Here is a 21,431-nt window from a genome sequence, read left to right on the forward strand (position 1 = left end):
TCTCTAGAAGAAACTGGTAACAGTGGTTCCTATATGGAAGGGAGCTAGAGACTTATTTTTGTACCTTTTAATATTTGTAATATGTTAATGCCTTACTACAATCAATCAATGAATCAAACCAACAAATAAATAGAAATTTTAAATATTAAATATAAGAGAGACCCAGGGCTGGCATCACGAATATGAATGTATTCATATGTACATTCAACCTATGTACTTGCAAAGGGCCCTGCCCCGGGCTTCATGCTCTGATGTTGCAATCTTGAAACTCCTAGTAATTATTTAACAAGGGGACTTTCATTTTCATCTTGCACTGGGTCCTGTAGATTATTTAGCCAGTTATGGTGAGACCCTTGGTTTATAAGTGCTGTCTGAGACTTAGTCCTGATTTAAAATGCATTAACTTCAAATACATTTTTATTTTCTTCTGGCCACTGATGACTACATTTAAAAACTAAATATCTAAATGAATATTTGCAATTCAGTGCAAACAAGCAAAATCAAAAATACTTGCCTGATCAGTAAAAGCCACAGACTTGCTGGCAGGAATATCTCCTCTCAAATGCCTCAGATGATGAGGTGTCCCCTGCCTAAATTGGAACAGCCATTTACAACTCTTCAAAAACTACCTTACATTTCAGCTTTCTGTGAAAGGAAGCTTTGCACAATAAAAATCTCATGTGGTTTCTCCCTGCCAAGCAGACTGAAAAAAAAAAAAATCATGGTTCTGTTAAAATATATATGCATGAGATATTTTGCTTTTAGGAATTTTATTATGATAACTTTGGGAGGCAATAAACAATCAACAGCACTAGGCACTCATTCCTACCTGGCCAGGGTTGCTTGGGTCTGCCCATCTCAAGTCCAAATAGTCCTTTCAATTTGGGCAGTTTAGGCTAGAGATGCTTATCTGTGAATGAATGGATTGTAAACATATTTTATTATAAGGCTAATATAAATGCCAGAAACACTACAGGAAAGTGAACCAAAGACTTATCAAAGATAAGGAGGCAAGAAAGATGCTGCTTAGGCAACAGTGACGTGCATTTCTTGTGCATTAGTCTCTTAGCTGTAAAATGTGTGAAATACTTCCTACTTCACAAAGCCATGCCCTGGATTAAATGAGAGAATGGCTGTGTGCATGCTTTGAATACTACTAATTACAAAGTTAGCATCATACATTTTATTACATGAGGATATTATTTTGAGTGGGTACTTGTGTTTTTACTGCCAGTGCTGTCTTGAATGAGAGGGGACTGCCACAGATAATGCCTACAACACTAACTAAAAAAAAAAAACAAAACTTTTTTAAGTTACAAAAGTAAAACGGGGCCTCACAATGTAAAATAAACAAATAGCTCAGAAGGAAATAGGGTGAAAAATGAAAGTCCTCCTTCACCTTCTGCCACAAATCCTACTCCTTTGTTAGCATAATTTGAATTCTTCCAGGAAGTTTAAAAAAAATCTGAATAATTTAAAATAAATCCATTAGAACACTGTGAGATAGATCACACACCCCCCCCACCTTTAGGGAACATCATTGTTTCTCATGGGAGAAGACCCTCACCACTGAAGCCTTTGCAGAAGCGGAGATGCCTCAAACTCCTAATCCTGTTTCACTGAATGAGTTGTTCAATGCCATTCGCTTACTGGCCATTAAGAATCTTTACAAGTTGATCATTTAAAAAAGTAGACTCTGCCATTAGAGTAATCCTTGGACAGATTATTGGATATCCCCTTAGGGCATAAGGTCTCAGGGACCAGACAGTGGGTAACCCTAATCATTTAAGGGAAGTAGTAATCTTGAGTCACCTGTTATAAAAATAACAATTTTGAAAATCACTTTACCTGTCTTTGATTTTCACAAAGACCCTATTAGGTAGGCAGCATCATTAGGCCCATTTTATAGATGAAGGATCTGAGGCACAGAGCGGTTCAGTGGCTTGTTACATGCTGGAGGTAGCAGTCTGTACTGTAAGGCCCCTGGTGGTGGGTGGTCCCCATGCAGGCTTGTGGAAAGCACGAACAGCTACCCTCACAGAAGTTCACTGTTTCTCCAAGTCTGCCTATATCAAAACTCCCAGAGGCTTAAAAATGCAGGTTTCTGGGCTTTATCCTAGACCTGTGGAATCAGTAATGTGAAATCCAGGAATCAACACTTAAATTTTTTTATATATAAAATATATATAACATAAAAATTTACCTTTTTAATTATTTTCAAGTGTACAGTTCAATGACATTAAGTACATATACATTGCTATGCAACCATAATAACCATCCATCTGCAGAACTTTTTCATCTCCCCAAACTGAAACTGTACCCACTAAACAATAACTTCCCATTGCCCTCTCCCCCAAGTTCTTGGTAATCACTATGCTACTTTCCTTCTCTAAGATTATGCCTATTCTAAGAACCTCCAAAAGTGGAGTCATACAATATTTGTTCTTTTTGTGCCTGGCTTATTTCACCTTGTATAATGTTTTCAAGGTTCATCTATGACATAGCATGTATCAGAAGTCCATCCTTTTTAAGGCTAAATAATATTCCATTGTATGCATATACTACATTCTGTTTATCTACTCATCTGTTGATAGATATTGGGTTGCTTCCACCTTTTGGCTATTGTGAATAATGTTGCTATGAACACTATGTACAAATATCTATTTAACTCCCTGCTTTCAATTCCTTTGGGTATATATCTACAAGTGGAATTGCTAGATCGTGTGGTAATTCTATGTTTAATTTTTTTTCTTTAATCAACATGATATAGATGTCCAGCTATATGTTTGGTTTTTTGAGGAACCACCACATTGTTTTGCTCAGTGTCTACATCATTTTACATTCTCACCAGCAACATATAAGGGTTCTAATTTTTCCACATCCTTGCTAACACTTTTATTATTTTTTTATAATAGCCATGCTGATGGGTATGAAGTGATGGAATCTGGTCTTTTAACATGAGCCCCCGCATGGTTTTTATTTAAACTAAAGTTTGAGAATTGCTACTCCTTAGAAAACTTATCAGCAGGTGAGCCTTCTAAGTCTGAGAAGCATAGCAAGGATTTAGCTACAAGTATCATCAATAGTAGATTGAGAATGTTTGACTTATTCCCCCTATGCCCCCAAATAAAAAGTTTTTTAAAAAGGAGTGGTCTTAAACTACCAATTTACATGGTCTTAAGTTTAAGTCAATGGTCTTAAATCTACCAATGAAAAAGTTGGTAGATTAAGAGAAACAGGGATACCGTTTCTCATCTTGGCAGCCACCCTGAATTGGGTCAAAGCAAGGAAAAACGTACTTCAAACCAAAGAGCTCCCCACAGTAGCCTCAGTCAATACTTTGAAACAACAAATAACATTTAGCAGCACAAAGGAAGAAAGGAGTTCCTTTCTGGGAATGTCTGGCTGAGTAAGTATAGAAGCTCTGCTGCCGCAGAAGGGGTGAACTGCCTCCTTGACTGGTGAACCAGTCAAGGCAGAGAAGAGGAAAGGAGGCAAGTGACAGGAGCTGCATAAAAGGGTGGATCTGTGAGCCTGTGACCTTGGGTTTCCCTTCACCTGAAAGCTTCTGTAATACTTAGGTTTATATTCACCTAGTTTTAGGAGGGGAAGTTGTGCTGGTAAGAAGGGGAAACAGGACCCTGGCTTTCAGGTGGTGAAAGTGTGCCCCCTAGTGGTTGTTCTCTACAACATTCAAGTCATTAAAGATTCCCAGGTGAGGCAAGGAATGAACTGGTGGAGGCGTCAGTGACTCAGCCTTTATTTTACTCATTACAGTTGTCTGGAATGGGGAGAATTTTGAAAATACTCCCCTCAACCCTATTTCCTATGGTGATCTGGATGCTGGCAGTGCTTTCTGCAATGAAGAGCGACATCCTCATTTCTTGAGTGCTTACTTATCACACCACATTCCCCCCGCACCCACTGACAGCTAGGTTTCATTACTGATGCTATTGTTGTTACTATTCCCATTTAATGGGTGAAAGAATGGAGGCTCAGAGGGATTAAGTGACTTTTCCAAGGCCACGAGCTCCACTCTCGAACCATAGCTCCTCTCAACATGTAAGCAGATAACAACATAATGGAAAAGAAGCAATAAGATTATTGGAAGGAAAATCCATGCCTCTTTGAGTTTTCTGCCATGGCAAGAGGAAAGCAGAGATATACACTGGAAAATAACTTAGTGTATTTTTTTGTGCTATACAAAAAGGCTTACCACAGTATGAAGAATTAAGCAGCAGATCTCTAATCTTTAGAGTTTGATGTAGCACAGAGTACCTTCTCTCTCTACCAATGTCCCTGGTGAGGCCAATGAGAGAGATGCTCAGTAGATGGACCACAGCCCGGCCCTGGCTGCCACCTCTGTGTCTACAACATGTCTCTCTGGGGCCTTCAACCCTGCTGGCCCGGCGGTGAGAACTTGCCTACTGATGTCTAATCTATAGGGAATCCTTCTTCCTTTATAAAAATACTGGATTGGACTCTGAGAGTGACCTTTAAATCTATGGCGGAATGTAATCTCTCCGAGTCTAAAAGGCAATACTGCCTCCCTGCAACACACAAACAATTCAACACTTTACAGTCAGGAAGTATCTTACAATCAATGTCAAAAGAAACTTTCCTGCCACTACTTCCTCTGCCCCAGCCCTGTGAATTGGTATTAAATTGATGGCATTTTTGACGATCAAATCCCTCAAAGCCAAGGAGAGGGGAAAAAAGAATGTCTGGGAGGGATTGGGCTGGGTTTCCAACTGACTTGGATCCCATAACCCTCTTGACTGTTCATCCAAGTCCTGAGCCCAGGCTGAAGCCTTTCAGTATGAAAAGGACTCGCCATGAATGCATCAAAATGCACACTTAACAGCTGTGCAACAGCAATTCCAGTTCTCACTATAATATATCTCAAGAGAACTGGAAACATATTTTCACACAAAAGCTTGTTCACACGAATGTTCATAGGACCATCATTCAAAATAGTCATAAAGCAGAAATAGCTGAAATGCCTGCCAACTGACGGATAAACAGAATGTGGCATATCCATACAATGGAATATTATTTAGCTATAAAAAGGAATGAAGAACTGACACATGCTACAAAATGAATGAGCCTTGAATACATGCTCAGTGAAAGAAGCCAGTCACAAATATCAGACACTGAATGATTCTATTTACGTGGAATGTCCCCAGTCAGCAAATCCTAGAGACAGAAAGTAGATTCGTGGTTGTCAGGGGCTGGGGAAAGGATAAAAGGGAGTAGCTGATAATGGATATGGGGTTTCTTTATGGAGTGATAGAAATATTCTGGATTGTTTCTATCCAGAAATAATTAGTGTAGTAGTAGTGATCGTGCAACTCTGTGAATATACTAAAAATCACTAAACTGTACAATTTAAAAGAGTATCTGTACTTAAAAGTTTAGAAGACAAAAAAAAAGAACTATATAAATAATTGTATATAAGTTATACCTCAATAAAAATAATAATAAAAGGGAAGAGGGCTTTAGTAGCTTCCTCTTTTTTTCCCCTCAGACATATTTTATTGTCACTTAAAGTCAGTAGCAGAACTGGGAAACTTCCTCTTTGACTCTGGAAAGCTAGTCAGGAAACACCTGTTTGCCCAAAGGATGGGACAAATTCCTATGAGGCCAGGATATTTCAGGTTCCAAAGCTTCCAATCGGGAGAACTGCAGGGACTGGGGACATCCCACGCTCTATCTCAAGGCATCTGACATCCCCAGGTCAAAAGGGAGCATCCTTAGGGACACATGAATCCATCCTAACACACCTGAAGGGCTGTCATGTGACAGCAGGATTGGGCTTCTGAGTGGACTCCAGGGGGCAGAAATAGGACCAGTGGATGAAGTGACAATATAGCACTGTCTGGTCAATAAGAAGAAAGAGTCCCGAGGGGCTAGAGCTGTCTAGATACTGAGTGGGTCACCCCATGCGTGAGTGTCCAATCTGGGCTGCATGTGGGCCAGGCCGGAGAAGCACCTCTGGGACCTTGTGTATTTATGTGTCCCTGGCAGGGGACTGGATGTTCCAGCACTGAGACCCTAGGCGTCAACGTGAAGGATGAGAGAAGAAAACAAGGGAAAAAGAAACTGCTGAGAAGGGAGAGTCTGGAGGGGGTTCCTGGCAGAATCTGTGATGAGGGCATCACTGTGGGGTGGTCCCTCTCAGGCTGAAGGCAGGTGGGCACTGAGGTGAAGAAGGTGTAGCTGTCCGCAGAGCCAGACTATAGACTAACCCTGTTTGAGGGGAAGTTATTCTAATGCAAAGCCTCAAAGGCTCTCAGGAAGTATTGGGCAGTGATAAAGCACAAGGTCTCTAGGTCCAGCCAGTCCTGGGTTCAAACCCTGACCTACTACTTAATAGCTATGAGACTCTGGGCAATGCATTAAGATCTCTGGGCCCCATTTTCCCTGGTTAAAAAAAATGGAATAATAATGGAACCTACCTCACAAATTTGTTCTGAGGATTATATGAAATAATACAAATAAAGCACTTAGCCCTATTGTATATTAATATTAATGGTAGCTGTTGCCAACTGACCTAAACAAATTTAATTATGTACAAACCTTTAGGTTATTTTTTGGTAGATATAGGTAGCTGCCAAACATTATGGGTGGTTGAGGGCTACCTACTCCCCCTACAACTTCACACAAGTTTCAGGTTAATATCTGCCACATTTTAGACATGTTTAGACACACTTTTATTAGCCAGTAGATGCAAAAACGATCTGTTTTGAAAGCTAATTATAGCTCTGTCCATCCAGGTGCTCTAAGCATGCCTTGCATGAAAAGTTTGCTTGAGGGGGACCCCCTAATCTAGAGGAAGGATTAGATTAACCTTCAGGCTTTGTGTAACTCAGATTTTTTTGACGTCATGACTGGACACAAGACCATTTCAGAATCTAGCTTCAGATTCCATCAGAAAGGTGGAATGTATGGGGCCCAGCAGATTCTTTTACCTTACCATGCAAGGGCAGGGAACGGCTGGAGACTCTTCTAGCCAACACGCATATCTCGGATACCACTGATCTTAATGATAAGAACTCATTATTTTTTCCCCCTAGTTGATTTGACAGGTGAGTAACTACTACTACATGCTCCTTAGAGGATTCCAAATTCCAAGGCCATCTTCCTGCTGAGAACTCATTTCTAGTGGGCTTATTAAGAAGCCACATCTTTCCCCCAATGAAAGCCTATCTAATGATTTATTACGCTCATTACAATGCTCTGGTGCTAATGAGAAACAATAAAAGCCCCTGTATTAGCAGTGAATGTTTGATTAAACGGTAGCTGATCATGCCTGTGCTATACACAATCTTTGATTCAAAGGCTGACCCCCTGGAGCACAGTTTAAATGAACGCATAGGCACGATCCCTCTGTAAACCACAGACTTCCCAGAGCTCACTGCATTTCTCCAGTGCTCTGGCACTTCTGAAACAGAAACTGGCTTTTAGCAGGAGCTAAACACCTAGACTCAGAGCCCACTGACATGTGGAAGTCCTGCTATGAGCCAGTCATTCCTTTCAGTCCTTCCGCTCATTTAAGTCTCACCACAGCCCTTTGAGGTACAGACTCTGACCTACTTTATTGATGAGGAAACTGAGGTTCAGAGAGACTAAGTTATTTGCCTAAAGCTGTAGTATATTTGGCAGAAAGACAGTGAAGAAAAAAGAAATGAGAATCTGTCAATGCGGCATCTCACTTTAGGTGAGGAGCAAAAATGGGACTAAGGGTGGCCACGGAGCCTGCCTCCCATCTCCTCCAGAGAGCCTGCCCTAGTAATGAGGTTCATTTATCCTCCCATGTCATTCCGGTGCATCTAATTTAACCTCCATTTGAGCATTAATTTCAGGCTTTCAATTGACTGCAGAGAGGTGCACTCTCTCCCCACAGGCCAGCTGAGGACCTCTAGGTCTGTCCACACTGCCTGGCCATGCCCAGTCCTAGAGCACCTCCGTCTAGAATTACAGCAAGCCAAGGGCTAGGGTTACTGCACTCAGCACTGGAAGGCCCCTCATCCCAGCCTTTTAAAGCTGAAGGCTAATCACTCATCACTCGCCAGTTGGCCGGTGTCTTTGGAACTTGCTTTGCTTCTGCCAGGGTTGAAAACAAGCAAAGGGTAAGGGGCCATCAGGAATGGAACCGGTTGAGCAGGGCTGGGAGATGTGAGTGACAGGGGAATTTGGAGCGTTGACATTCCCAGGGTGTCCGGCTCGAGGACACTCATGAGGGTCTCCACAACTGGTATCATGCTTGTGACCAAGGACCTGCATGGACTGTCCTCAACTGGGATTACTGTGGGCCTAACATGTGCAAGGCATTTGTTAACTGGAACTTCAACACAGTCTCTGTCTTTAAGGGGAAGCTTGTAGTGGGGAGATAAAGGAGGTGTTCCACAAGTTTACCCCCATCAACCTGTTCCTCCCCTTCTCCTACACATCTTCATGTATTTCCAGTCTCCATGAAAGACAGCCCCATTCACCTTCTCACATGTTCAAGAACCTTGGGAGTTATCCTGGAGTCTCCCCTCTCCTGCACCTCTGACATCAGACCAGCTATCACATCCTACACATGCTAGCTCCTTTGCTTTCCCACTTCTGGGACCCTGATTCAGTATTTCATTGTCTCTTGTTTGGACTGTTGCAATAGCTTCCCTACTAGTTTCTCTGATCCAGGACCAGCCCCTTACCCTGCCCCACGTCCACCCGATAGAATGATCTCTCTACGATGCACCCTGACCACGCTAGAAACCCACCTTCAGCTTCCTATCACCTGCGGCACAAAGCTGAAGCTACCCATTCATTCTGTCACTCTTTCACTCTTTCAATGAATATTTGATGGGAGCTTTCTCTGTCTCAGGCACCATGCCAGCATTCAGTACACAGGAGTCAACAAAACACGGTCTTTGTCCTCAGGAAGTTTTCAGTCTAGTGGGTGAGACACACAAAACAAGTAAACAAGAAAACATAATATCACATTGTGATACGAGCTGTCAAGCGGAAGAACTGGGAGCTGGCACAGAGAGTAACGGTACCTACGACCAGACGCTCAGGGAAGGCACGTCTGAGAACTGAAGGGCAAGCAGGAGGTGGCAGATGAAGAATGGGCACAGCGGAGAAGAGCATGCGGTATCTAAGCAACAGGAGGAGGGTCCTGCTGCTGCACTGTGGAAGGCAGGGGACAGGCACGGAGAGTGCGGGGACATAGGTGGGGTGGCCCGTGTCTTGTAGGCCATGGGAAGAGCTTGGGTTTCATCCTAAGTAAACAGGACAGTCACTGAAGGCTTTTAAACAGGTAAATAACTCAGTCTGACTTAAATTTTTAGAACATCACTTCGGTGACTGCGTGAAGAATGGCTCAGAGGGCTGCCATACCAGAAGTCATGTTATATGCTAAGTTGCATCTCCTAAAATTCACATGTTGAAGTCTGAATTCCCAGTACCTCAGAATGGGACTGTATTTGGAGATAGAGTCTTAAAGGGGTAAGTCAAAGCGAGGTCATTAGGATGGGCCCTGTCCCAATATGACTAGTGTCCTTAAAAGAAGAGGGGATCAGGACAGAGATACATACAGAGGGAAGACCATGTTAAGACATGGGGAGGCTCATGCCCAAATCTCAACACTTTGGGAGGCCAAGGTGGGAGGATTGCTTGAGCCCAGGAGTTTGAGATTGCAGTGAGCTATAATTGTACCACTGCACTCTAGCCAGGGCAACAGAAAATAAATATCTGTTGTTGAAGCCACCCAGTCTGTGGCACTTTGTTATATCTGTTGTTGAAGCCACCCAGTCTGCGGCACTTTGTTATGACACCCTTAGCAAACACATACAAGTGGGATGTCCAGTAAAGAGGCCATTAAAGAAGCTGGGCTGGGAGAAAGATGATGTGGCTCTTTACAGAGGGGAGGAAAAGGTGATGGGTTCTAGAGAGAGCTGAAAATACAATTACAGCACCAGGTGGTGGACCAGATGTGGGGTGAGGGAGATGAAGGGACCAGGAGGATGCCCAGGTCTGCCCTGTGCGACCAGGTGATGCTGGCATCTTTTACTGAGGTGGGGAAGGAGCAGGGAGAAGCAGGGCTGGCAAGGGAAGGCAGCTCCAGCCGCAACCACCAAGGACTTCCGTGTTCTCCACGACAACTACGATAACAAATCACATTAAACAACCCAACATAAGGCTTTTAACAAATTATCAGACTTTACGTTTTAGAACACTTTTAGATTCACAGAAAAATTGAGCAGATGGTAGAGTTCTCATATCTTCCTTTGCACAGTTTCCCTTATTATTCCAACATAAGTTTTTAAAATTATTTTTAATTGGAAAATAAAAAGTATATATATATTTATAATGTATGACATGTTTTGATATATATATCTTGTGCAATGGCTAAGTCAAGCTAATTTTAACATATCCATTACCTCACATACTTATCTGTTACAAGAACACTTAAAACCTACCCTCTTAGTAAATTTTGAGTATACAACACATTGTTATCAACTATAGTCACCATGTTGTACACTAGATCTCTTGAACTTATTCCTCTTGTTTAACTGAAATTCTGTATCCTTTGACCAACACCTCCACACCCCTCTCCCCCAGCCCCTGGTAACCACGATTCCATTCTCTGCTTCTATGAGTTCAACTTTTTTAGATTCCATATATAGGTGAAATCACGTGGTATTTGTCTTTCTGTCCAACATAAGTCTTAAAGCCAAAGCGAACTGTTGTAGAGTCCAAACAAAACTTCTGTATTTCTACCTGCATTTCTACCTCAACACAGAGAGATGGTGTCCACATGGGGACACTGCACAGAGATGCAGCGAGTAAGCACGACTTGCCCCCTTCCTCCCTCCTCAACCCCCCCACTAACTTCCCACTTGCCTTTTACAAGCCTAGTTTTCCTTTTCTTCACTCAGCCCAGCCAACTCCTTCCTCTTCATGCCTCAAGACATGGCTCAACTGTCACCTCCTCTCAGAAGTCTGTCCTAACCCTTCCTGTTGGACCAATAGCACCACCAGGTTATCACTTCCCATTGCAGAGGGAGGGAAATGACGCTATACCCCACTGGAGGATGGGGACCCTGGCTAATTGTGTCTATTCCTAGTGCCAGCCCAGTGCTTGGCTATAGTAAATGACCCATAAATATTTTTTCAACTGTACAGAAAGTGACAGGTGAAGAAGAAAGAAGAAGAAAGAAGAAGAAATAAGAAAGAAGAAGAAAGAAGAAGAAAGAAGAAGGAGGAAGAAGAAGGAAGAAGAAGAAGAGAAAAGGAAAAGAACAAACGAAGTGCTCTGGGATTTTAGGACTTAAACTAAGAGCCAGTCAGCAAGACTGCCTGCTAATTGCAGAGCCAGCCTACCCGGGAAGAGGACTCACATGGCTTATTGCAGGAGAAGGTACTTAGAGGGGGCAGAAAGGCGCCCAGTAACAGGAGCAGCTGTTTGTGGCAAGCTGTTGTCTAACATGTCAGTGAGCGAGGCCTGGGTGTGTGCCAAGTGCTGAAGGGAAAACAGATCATCTTCTGTGTGGATGGCCCATATCCCTGACCCTCCATTAGAGTGACCTATTGTGCGTGAGTGTAATTTGACATGAAATCTATAGAGGTTTGGGTTGAATCCGATTTTCTCCACTTGGTAAATGAGTGTTGGTTAAATGATCTATCTTCTCTCTGGAGGTTGTAAATTCCATTTAAGGGTGACTGAGTCTTACTAAGCTGTTTGAATTCCTGTAGCTTCTATGGAAGAGGACATGATATATCCTGAGCTATATATGTGTTGTGTTTGACAAATTGGTTCTACTCAAGGTTTTGCCATGAACTGGCTTGTGTGACTTTGGAGAAATCATGCAACTTCTCTGGACTCCATTTTCTCTCTGGGGGGTGGGGCGGGGAGGGGGCATAGCTTGGAAACAGAGCAAGGCGCCTGGGTTAGAGAATCCACTTTGAACGTGCTACAATCCTAAACTTCCCTTGCTGTTGGTGTGCCGAGTGGGATCGATGCTAATAATCAGATGAGTGTCTTCTTGGGGCCTCCCTCTTCCCTAGTATCGTACAAACCACGGTGGGGGAACTTTTCTCTACCAAAGATCACCAATGCACAGAAAAAAATCCTAATGGTTTATATACAAATAAAAAAGCAATTTAATATAGTTGCTATTTTATGAGAGAATTATGGCTGGTTCAAGTTGTCTGATTTTTAAATATAAATAACAAAATACATAAAGCTATTGAATATTCTTTAATTTTTAAATATATTATAAGTCAGTGGATAAAAGGAGAAGAGAGAAAAGAAAGAGGGAAGGGAAAAGGAGAGAGAGATGAATGACAAATAGAGATTTTAAAAGGAATATGGATACACACAGAGGGAGAGGGAGAGTGACAGAGGTGAGAGGGAAGAGAGATGGGGAGAGAAGATGAGAGGAGAGAGACGTGGAAGGCGAGTGAGATTGACATCAGGGAGAGAGAAGGAAAGAGAGTCTAACATGCCTCTTCCAGCCCTGCTCTCACCAGCTCTGCCATCTTTCACCAGTGCACTTGGTTCTTACTTGCTCTCAAAGTGCAAGTCTCAAATCCCTCACTGTCCACAACCTATGTCTTCATCTGTAAGTCACTTCTTTCAGTGATTTAGGATTAAATCCGCTGTAGGAATTATGGTCCATTAAAGGTTAAGGGAGAAATTCTTCTTTAGGCTGTCGGGCCAGTGACAAAATCAATATTTGCCACATGCCTAAGAAAATCAAGCTTTCCAAGGGTTGGGTTTTCCTCCCCAGGTAGAGACCAAGCCACCAGTTACTGAAAAATTTTTCCTAAAACAGTGATTGTTTGGTGTCCTTTAAATGTAGCCAGAATACCCATTTAGTGTCATCTTATTCAAGAGGTAGTGAGAACGATTAATAGATGCATGTGGCACCAAAACTGCCATGTGTGGTTGTGTGAGTTGTTCACTGAACAAGAATGCCCAGCCCAACAGAAACCCATATCCACCCACCAAGCCAAGAACCTGGCAAAAGCCACGTCCACTTTGATAAATTAGAATTTTTCTAATTCTTTCAAAGGTGCCAGTGGTTCTACATGACCCAGCACCCGATCAGAGCAGTTTGCTTATTCATCTAAAGGAACAGTGTGATACTTGGGCGGCTCTGGAGGCTTGGTCTGCACATGGGCTCTGTTGCCCCCAGATGGCAATGGACGAGGAGGATGAACTACACCCCATTTTACATCTGTTCTCTGGCTTCATCCTCATCACATCCCTATAGTGTAAGTGAGACAGATTTTCACTCTGTTTTCAGATGAGGACACTATTGCTCAGAGAGATTAAGAGACCTACTCAAGGTCACATAAATAAGTAAAATTTGGAACTTAGTACAATACAAGGTATAGATGTGTGTCAAGGAACAAAGGACTATGGAAGCTAAGAATAGACATCAGCTATAAAGACTCTGAGTCAGATGTTCTTGCTGACTCCCTGAAAAGGAATTTGGGGCTATTGCCAAGTTCCTCTCTTATCTGATCTTGGTCACTGTCAGGCATGAGTGGGTCTTCCTTTAAGGACTCGCAGGAGTGGAGGACCCAGAAAACCCACGAATTTCCTCAAGGAACTATCCAAAGAAGCCTGGGAGACTTGTGCCCTTTTGAAGCCTGAGTCTGTATGTCCTTGGGTCCTTGGCCAACACCAGAGGGTGCTGACAGAGGTCCGGAGACAGTGCCAGAAAGAGTTGTGCATCTCCTCATGGCCACTAGAGGGCGCAGGGTGGGCATCTGACTGCTTCTCAGCACTCAGGGCATGCTAAACAGATGGGATCATTGAGTCAAGGTATGGGGGCTAAGAGACATCACCAAGAGCAGCTATTGAGCAGGAAATGGGCATTCAATTGAAGCGGCTGACAGTTGGTCAGTGTGTCTCAAAGAGTCTTCTGTAGGAGCCAAATACATCAGTTTAATCTGTTCTGATATTAGCTGTGTGACCTTGAGCAAGTTGCTTCATCTCTGAGTCTCAGTTTTCTCGTCTGTAAAATGGAGCTACTATGATCTGAAGTTCTAGAATTGCTCTGAGCCTTCTAGAATGTCTAGTATACTGCCTTATATTTTAAGCAGTTAGACTATGGTTTGTTATCATAAAACCCCACTATGTTTCTGGGCCTGAGGAGACCCTGAGAGGGCATTTGAGTCCTAGAGAAAGCCCCTGAAGAGATTCTGAATTGCAATTTCCTGGTGGAGGCTGTGTTCCTCCCAAAGAGTCACATGTTTAATAAAAGTGTGTATGTTCACAACCTCAGAGGTACTTTTGGTTTACATTCCCAGGAGCACTGTGTGCAACATTAAACACAGTTGGGGGCATGCAGAGTGCAGAGCTGAGAGGGGATGTGGGAAAGGAAACTTGCCAGAGAGGAAGAAGGGCTGGGGATCGGTACAGGGACAGAAACTTGGAAAGAGGGAGGTAGTGAAAGGTAGTGGAGGAAAAAACTGGGTTGGACTTCAGAAGATGCAGACCACTGTGAGGCCAGGTGAGCTGGGGACAGATGTTCTCTCTGGGATCATTTTCTCATCTTTAAAATGGGGAGGTTGGATGGATCCCTTCTAGCTCTGACACTCTCTGATTCCACCCAGGGAAGCAGGAAAGGAATCCCAAAGGAATCAGAAACATGGGACGACACCAACATTCACTCCAAGTCACATCTCATGTTGTTCATTCTTTTGTTGAACATCCAGCCCATGCTGGGCACAGTACTACAGTGCTGAAAGAAAGCTGGAGGAGTAAGACAAGGGTTCAAGGGACAGACAAGGAACCCTGGTCTGTCTTCTTTATTGAATCCCTCAAGTGTTTTTCATTTGCTGAACCCGTACGCAATTCCAATCAGACAATAAGTTCTGCCGTGTTTATAACATTAGTAATATTAAGAAGAATATACTTTATATTGCACTTAATACTTTTCTAACTGTTTTCTCCTAAATCATTTCATTTATATCCATCTCTGAGAGTAATACAAAGGAAGCAAAAAACATGATCCTTGAGTTGGTGAAGTGGCTCATGCCCTAATCCCAGCATTTTGGGAGGGCAAGGTGCGGGCATTGCTTGAGGTCAGGCGTTCCAGACCAGCCTGGACAATATAGCAAGATCCTGTCTCTACCAAAAAAATTAAAAAATTAACGAAGCATGGTGACACCCTCCTATAGTCCCAGCTACTCAGGAGGTTGAGGCAGGAGGATGAGGCTGAGGCAGGAGAATCACTTGGGCCCAGGAGTTGGAGATTACAATGAGCTATGATCATATCACTGCATCCCAGCCTGCGTGATGAAGGAAGACCCTGTTTCTTAAAAAAAAGGGGAGGGGAGAGATTCTTACCCTCAAGAAGCCTACTTTCTAATTGTGACTGGAAATAATGAGTCAATAAACAAGACTATTTGGATCAAGGTCTAAATTTTGCAGGTGAGGCTATTCCATCTGCATTCAGAAAATGTGTGATTGCTGTGGGCTATGCTGGCTGGAAAAGACTTCATGATTAGGAAGGACTTGAAGGTAGGAGTTAGACTGGGAAGAACTGAGAGGTTTCTCCAGGAATGACCATGGTAGATAAAGGAGTGGGGGGAGAGGGATGGTAAGGAGAGCAGGTAGATCATCAAAAAAATAACGAGAAACTTGGTTGACTAGGCAAAGTAACAGGGGTTCACTAGTGGTCTGGAGTGTATATTTGATCCCATGCACAGTTGAAGAGCCATACTATGGTTGAAAAACTGCACATACTTTTGAGCAAGAGGTATTTGGAGAAAATGAATCTGGTGCCTGTATAAGGATGGTGTTTATCAGCGATACATGTGAGCCAAGGGGACAAGTTAGAAGACTGTTGCAATAAAGTGCTTAAGCTTTAGAATCAGATAGACCTTGATTTGTGGTTCCAGAGCCGTGTGTCATTGAACAAGGTGTTTATATTCTCAAAATTTGATTTCTCAATCTGTAATATGGTGATAATGGCACTTACTTTTCGGGATGGTTCTAGCATGACATGTGTCAGGATATGCAGAGCCCAGAGCCTGCAATGCCCAGTCAGTGTTAGTTCTCCCATTTCTTCTGCTCTAAGTGAAGAGAGACACTCATGGAAATAATTTCTTGACTGATTAGTTCCAAACAAAGGGAAGAAAGCAAGGCAAGGCAGTGCCATAGGCAGAAGTTGAATGTGAGTAGTTTCAGGGAATGGTGATGACCTTGAGATGACAATGGACATATAGATAGAATGACATTAGAAGGAAACCAAGGCTAAAGCTGTAGATTCAGCGGCCCTTTGTATAAAAGTGATAGTTGACACTGTACAATGAGTAGCTTTAGGACAGCAAGAGTGTAGAAAAGTCACTGAGACTTGGAGGGTTCCATTAAAGCAGGGATGGAGAAGGAAGACTGAGCAGCTACTCTTTGTGAAAGGAAATGACCAGGGAAGTATGGGATGTCAAAACCACAGTAAGGCTTTGCAGAAAAGTCTTTATGACAAACGTTGAAGAGAACTAATAAAAGGACAACCCTGAGGAGAAGTCATTTGACCAATGCTGACCTTAAAGAATGAGCCTTAGATAACTAGAGGGAGGAGCAGGACAATGACCCCTCAGGAGAGCTGGAGAGGGGACTCTGGCATGGGGCAGAGTTGAACCAGATGGCCAAAAAAGGTAACTTCCATCTGGACACCCATATTCACCACTTAGGAAATAAGCATCACTTAAGCTGGGGAAAGGCAAAGAGCTGGTGAAATACCCAGAAATCTGACTGGAAAAGGGAGAAAGGTATTTGAGGAAGGGGCACAAGTGCCAAGAGATAATATGGGGAGCTCACTCCATGGTTGAGGGTAAAAAGAAGTAAATGGTAGAGAATATTAAATTGCAGGGTAGGGGGACCTCAAAACTTAAAATTTAGAAGCATTATTTCTAGAAGTAGGAAAGAAATTTTATCTAGACTTTAAAGACAAGTTTACCTTTAGAGAGAAGAATGGTACTTATTCCTCTGAAGATTAAGGAATATAAACCTAAATTGAGGAGAGCAGGGCGCACAGGGGTGAGCCTCCATATTGGCCTCAGTCTTCTCAGAAGAGTGGGGGAGGATAGATGGACGTGTTCAAAGGCGTAGGAAGGAGGGGCCTCCTGTGAGGAGTGCAGTAGACAGCCCAGGCACAGAAGAAACAGGGTGGCAGGAGAATGCCTACTGAAAAATGGCCAAGAGACTGAGGACAGTCAAAGAAACTGAGGTTAGCTCACCTGAAGAGAAGGCGTACACAGAATTCAATGGCTGGCTTTAAATATGTGAAAAGTTGGTATGCAGGAGCAGACATCCGCGGGAACAGGGGGAGCCACTGATGGAAGCTGCAGGAAGGCAGAACTCCACATGAACATGAGACACTTTCTAACACTTATGGATGGAGTGGAGAGGGGAGTGGTTCTCCCATGGGTGGTGTCCAGGAGGTATCCGGCAGTGCCTAGGACACTGCAGACAGAAGTCAGCATCAGAAAGGGTTGCACTTTGGTGATACCACTCTGAAATCTATAGCTGAATATATAGGCATGTAGCAAATTTAATTTAAAGGATCTCAGGGCTGGAAGGGACTTAAAAGGTCATCTAATCTAATAATCCATTTGACTCTTGAGGCCCCTTTATGAGAGGCTCACCATGTGATCAAGGACTGCAAAACACACATAAGCTAAGCCTGAATCCACCAGTAGCCACAGGGGTGGGGGGGGGGGTGATGGGTTTTTAGTTACTTGTCATCTGGATTGAGAACAACCTGTGTCTCTCCCAGAGACCTCACTTTCAATGTGGTCCAGGTGAAACTTTCATGAAACCCTTCTCAATGAACCAAGAAACATGTATGAAATATAATTTTGAGTTGTTCTCACTCTTTTTTATGACTTGAAATCATAAACTTAAAAGACAAATAGGAGGTTATTATTCATATTTCAAAGAGATCCTTCACTTTACAAAATAACTTACTTTGGGATACTTTTAAGCAACAAATTCCAGTGAAGAGTTTAAAATGTGCTCAGTTTTTCTCCCTATCCCCAGGCAAAAAGCTCTTTGCACATAACTTTTCAAGAACTTCTGTGTCACACAAAGTGAATTCCACCGGTATTACAATGTAACCAACACTTCCTTTGCTTGACTGACAACATACAAGTGGTCAGTGATCAGTCTAGGTCTGTCCAAAGGGAGACAAAGCAGAGGGCATCAATTTGATCCAGAATTTCAAGAGCCCTGCACCAGTCAGGGCTCTGTTTACCCAGGGAAGAGAGGTAGAAAACATCAGAAATGTTCTCAGTGGCATTGGGTGAAAAGTCCTACTGGGTTATTGCTACTGTTTATTAGCTGTGGGCCTTGGGGGGTGTGACTTAACCTCTCTGAGCCTCAGTTTCTTCATGTGTAAACAAGGAACACTTAACTCACGTGGTTATTCTGAGGAGTGCAGAGAATGTCTACAAAGCAACATACACTGAGACACACAGTAGGAAGTCCTCAGCTGCCTCAGCAGGGTTGAGTCTGCTTCTCAGCAAGCCAGGGAGGTAGCACACCCACAGATTGTTAATGCTGTCTTGTACACGGCAGGCCCAAGCCACAAACTAAAACTGCAGCCAGAACAAAACCTGGTTTCTCTGCCCTGGTTGCAGCCTGCCAAGCAAGCTCATCATCTCCTCTGGTGAGACATTCCCATAAGTAACAGTAAAGGAAAAGCAACACTGGTTTTAAGAAGGCATAAAGTAACAAGAGTGGTGGGGGATGGATAACCTCCAAGCACACGGCCTCTTCCCTCCAGTCCCGCTGATGCCCTAGGCCCAGCTCCTTAGGGAGGAAGCTGCTTGGGTGGGAGGTTTGACTGCAGGGATGGGCTGATGAAAAGGGTGGGCTTTTTACATTCATGTAGCATCTCTGGGTCTCCGAGAAAACCCCCAAGTATCATCATCATCATCATCATCATCTTTATGATGATTAAATGGCAATTTCACAACTTTACACAAAAGTGAACAAAAGCCTCTTAACTACATGCTTACCAGAATGGCTAAAATGAAAGGAGAAATGAAATAAAAATACTAAGTACTGGGGCCCATGTGGTACTACTGCTGGTGGGAATGTAAACTGGTGTAACCAATTGTGGAAAACTGCTTTGTAAGATCTGTTAAAGTGGATATTCATATCTATGAGATAGGGGTTGTACTCCTAGGTATATACCAAATAGAAATGTGTATTATAGTCACCAAAAGGTGAACTAGAACTGTGCTGTCCAACACAGTAGCTCTAGCCACATGTGGTTATTTATATTTAATTATAATTTTAGAAAATTAAAAATTCAGTTCCTGAGTTACACTTGTCACATTTCAAGTGCTCAAAAACCACATGTGACTAGTGGCTACTATATTGGACAGCACAGGTATTCTACTGCCCACTGTTCTAGAATATTCGTAGTAGCAGTAGTCACAATAGCTGAAAACAAGAAACTATCCAAGTGCCTGTGAAGAGCTGAATGGATAAATTAATTGTGGTATAGTCTCACAATGGAATACACTAGTTAAAATGAACGACCTATAATTACACACAGCAATATGGAGAAATCTCACAAATGAAAGAAGCCAGGCACGTAAGAGTATATGCTACATGGTTCCATTATACAGTGTTCCCAAAACGGACAAAACTAACCTATACTGTTAGAAGTCAGGATAGTGATTGTTGCCCTTGGCAGCTGGCTGTGGTGGTGACAAGAAGGGGGCTTGAGGGGACTTTCTGGGGACTGGCAATGCTCTGTTTCTTCACCTGGCTGTTAGTAGCATGGGTGTGTCCAGTTTATAAAGATTGAGCGCTGTGCACTTACGCTTTTCTGTATCTCACGCTTCAATAAGAAGTTTACTAAACTCCCCTTTAGAAAACTTTGCTGTTATTAATCTATCAACAGTCTCACAGTCTAGGCTGGGGAGACAGCGTCCTTTCAACAAAGCAAATGTAGTTTTGAGAGCCGTACCCCCTTCCCCTGCCGCCCCCCAGGACTTCCTACAGAGGCCTATGGACTCCCCTAACCCCACCCGGGATGTCCTACCTGGCTCCAGGCCCCGGTGCGACGGTCAGGATGGCTGGCTCTTCCAGTCTGGGCTCTCAGCCCAAGAGTTGGCTAGGCTGTCCCGGGCTCGGGGCTCTCCAGTGCACTCCCTGCCCAGCGGGCTCCGACGCCCAGGCGGGCCTGGGAGGCCGCCCTCGGCCCCTGCGCGTCCCGCCCCGCCGCACCTGCGCTGCGCCCGGCGGTTCAGAGGACCCTTCCCCTGGGCGGAGGCGCCAGGCTGCGCCCGCCCCGCCGGAGCACTGAACTCTGTCCAGTCAGGGACAATCGCAGTCCTTCCGCGCCTCGGGCTTTCCAGTCGGCAGAAGGCTCCCGGGAAGTCCCCTCTGGCGGCCTGAACCGTGAAGCGAAGGCGGAGGCCGCTGCCGCGGAGGCCTCGAGCCACCCCGCCTCCCGCACGCGCAATTCTCCCGGGAAGCGCCCGCCCACCCAGCCCCACCCAGGCAGAGATGCGCCGCCCGGGACAGCGTGGCGGCTCCCGCAGGCACCCGGAGAAGCCCTTCATGGGGGGACTGGATTTCCCCTCTCAACCTTTTCTTCCTCGCAGTGATGGGCTAGAGGGGACTCGCGGCTTCGCCTGGACTGTTCTTTTCACCTTCCCCTTCAGTCGAGTTCCCCAGGGCCCGGCAGGCCTCGCCCAGGCACCACCTGCCTGAGGCTAACCCGCAGTGGCTCTCCGGGTCTCTGTCAGGACGTGCACCTGCAGCATAGTGGTTCCGAATCCTCAGGAGACCCCCGCTCTCCCGACCTTCACCCAGTGGGCCTGGGAGTGTCTCAAGGACAGGATAGAGTCCAGGGCTCTCAGCATACGCACCGCCTAGCACCGGCCTGGCTATGCCATTGATGCAGTACTTGATGAGTACCAGGCTGTGTGCTAAGCTACTTTTATATGAATCATCTCATTTCATTTTCATTGTCAAGGCACTGGCATACTGGTACACAAGCGTTTACATATACAAATATTAATTGAGTTGTACAGTTAATATTTGTGAATTTCACTGTAGGTTTTTTAAAAAAAGCCTAAGAGGCACTAGAAGCATACCCATTTAATAGAGGAGGAAACAGGTTCAGAGTATTTCTAACTTAAGTTCTTTACTGCTGGTTGTGGTGGCTCTGAGATTAAAATGAGGCAGTCTGATTCCAGATTCCATCCTCTTAACTCCTCAAAATTAGACTTTGCAGAAAAAAGTACCCTCTAGAACCTACTCCACAGCCTAGTGTAGCACAAGTCACTCGTCTGAAGGGGTTATACATTCATCCAGGGGAGCAAGCAAGGAGAGTTTGGGTCAAAAGTGACTCCTGAAATCATACAATTCACTCTTCTCTCCACCCTAGAGCTCAAAAACC

The 21,431-nt window shown here is 44.0% G+C and overlaps 1 long non-coding RNA gene and 1 other non-coding gene across 2 annotated transcripts; both read right to left on the reverse strand.

Annotated features, from left to right (window-relative positions):
• Nucleotides 1-252: 252 nt before the first annotated feature.
• LOC105873390 (uncharacterized) lies at nucleotides 253-20,363 on the reverse strand. Its single transcript, XR_012922943.1, has 3 exons — nucleotides 20,067-20,363; nucleotides 1,849-2,122; nucleotides 253-910 (listed from the first exon to the last, which is right to left on the reverse strand). It is a non-coding gene; the product is annotated as an uncharacterized LOC105873390 (long non-coding RNA).
• Nucleotides 5,519-5,590, reverse strand: LOC142875804 (small nucleolar RNA SNORD38). The gene has a single exon (XR_012923089.1). It is a non-coding gene; the product is annotated as a small nucleolar RNA SNORD38 (small nucleolar RNA).
• Nucleotides 20,364-21,431: the final 1,068 nt, after the last annotated feature.

This window comes from Microcebus murinus, chromosome 14 (genome assembly GCF_040939455.1).
Source record: "Microcebus murinus isolate Inina chromosome 14, M.murinus_Inina_mat1.0, whole genome shotgun sequence".
Lineage (NCBI taxonomy): Eukaryota > Metazoa > Chordata > Mammalia > Primates > Cheirogaleidae > Microcebus > Microcebus murinus.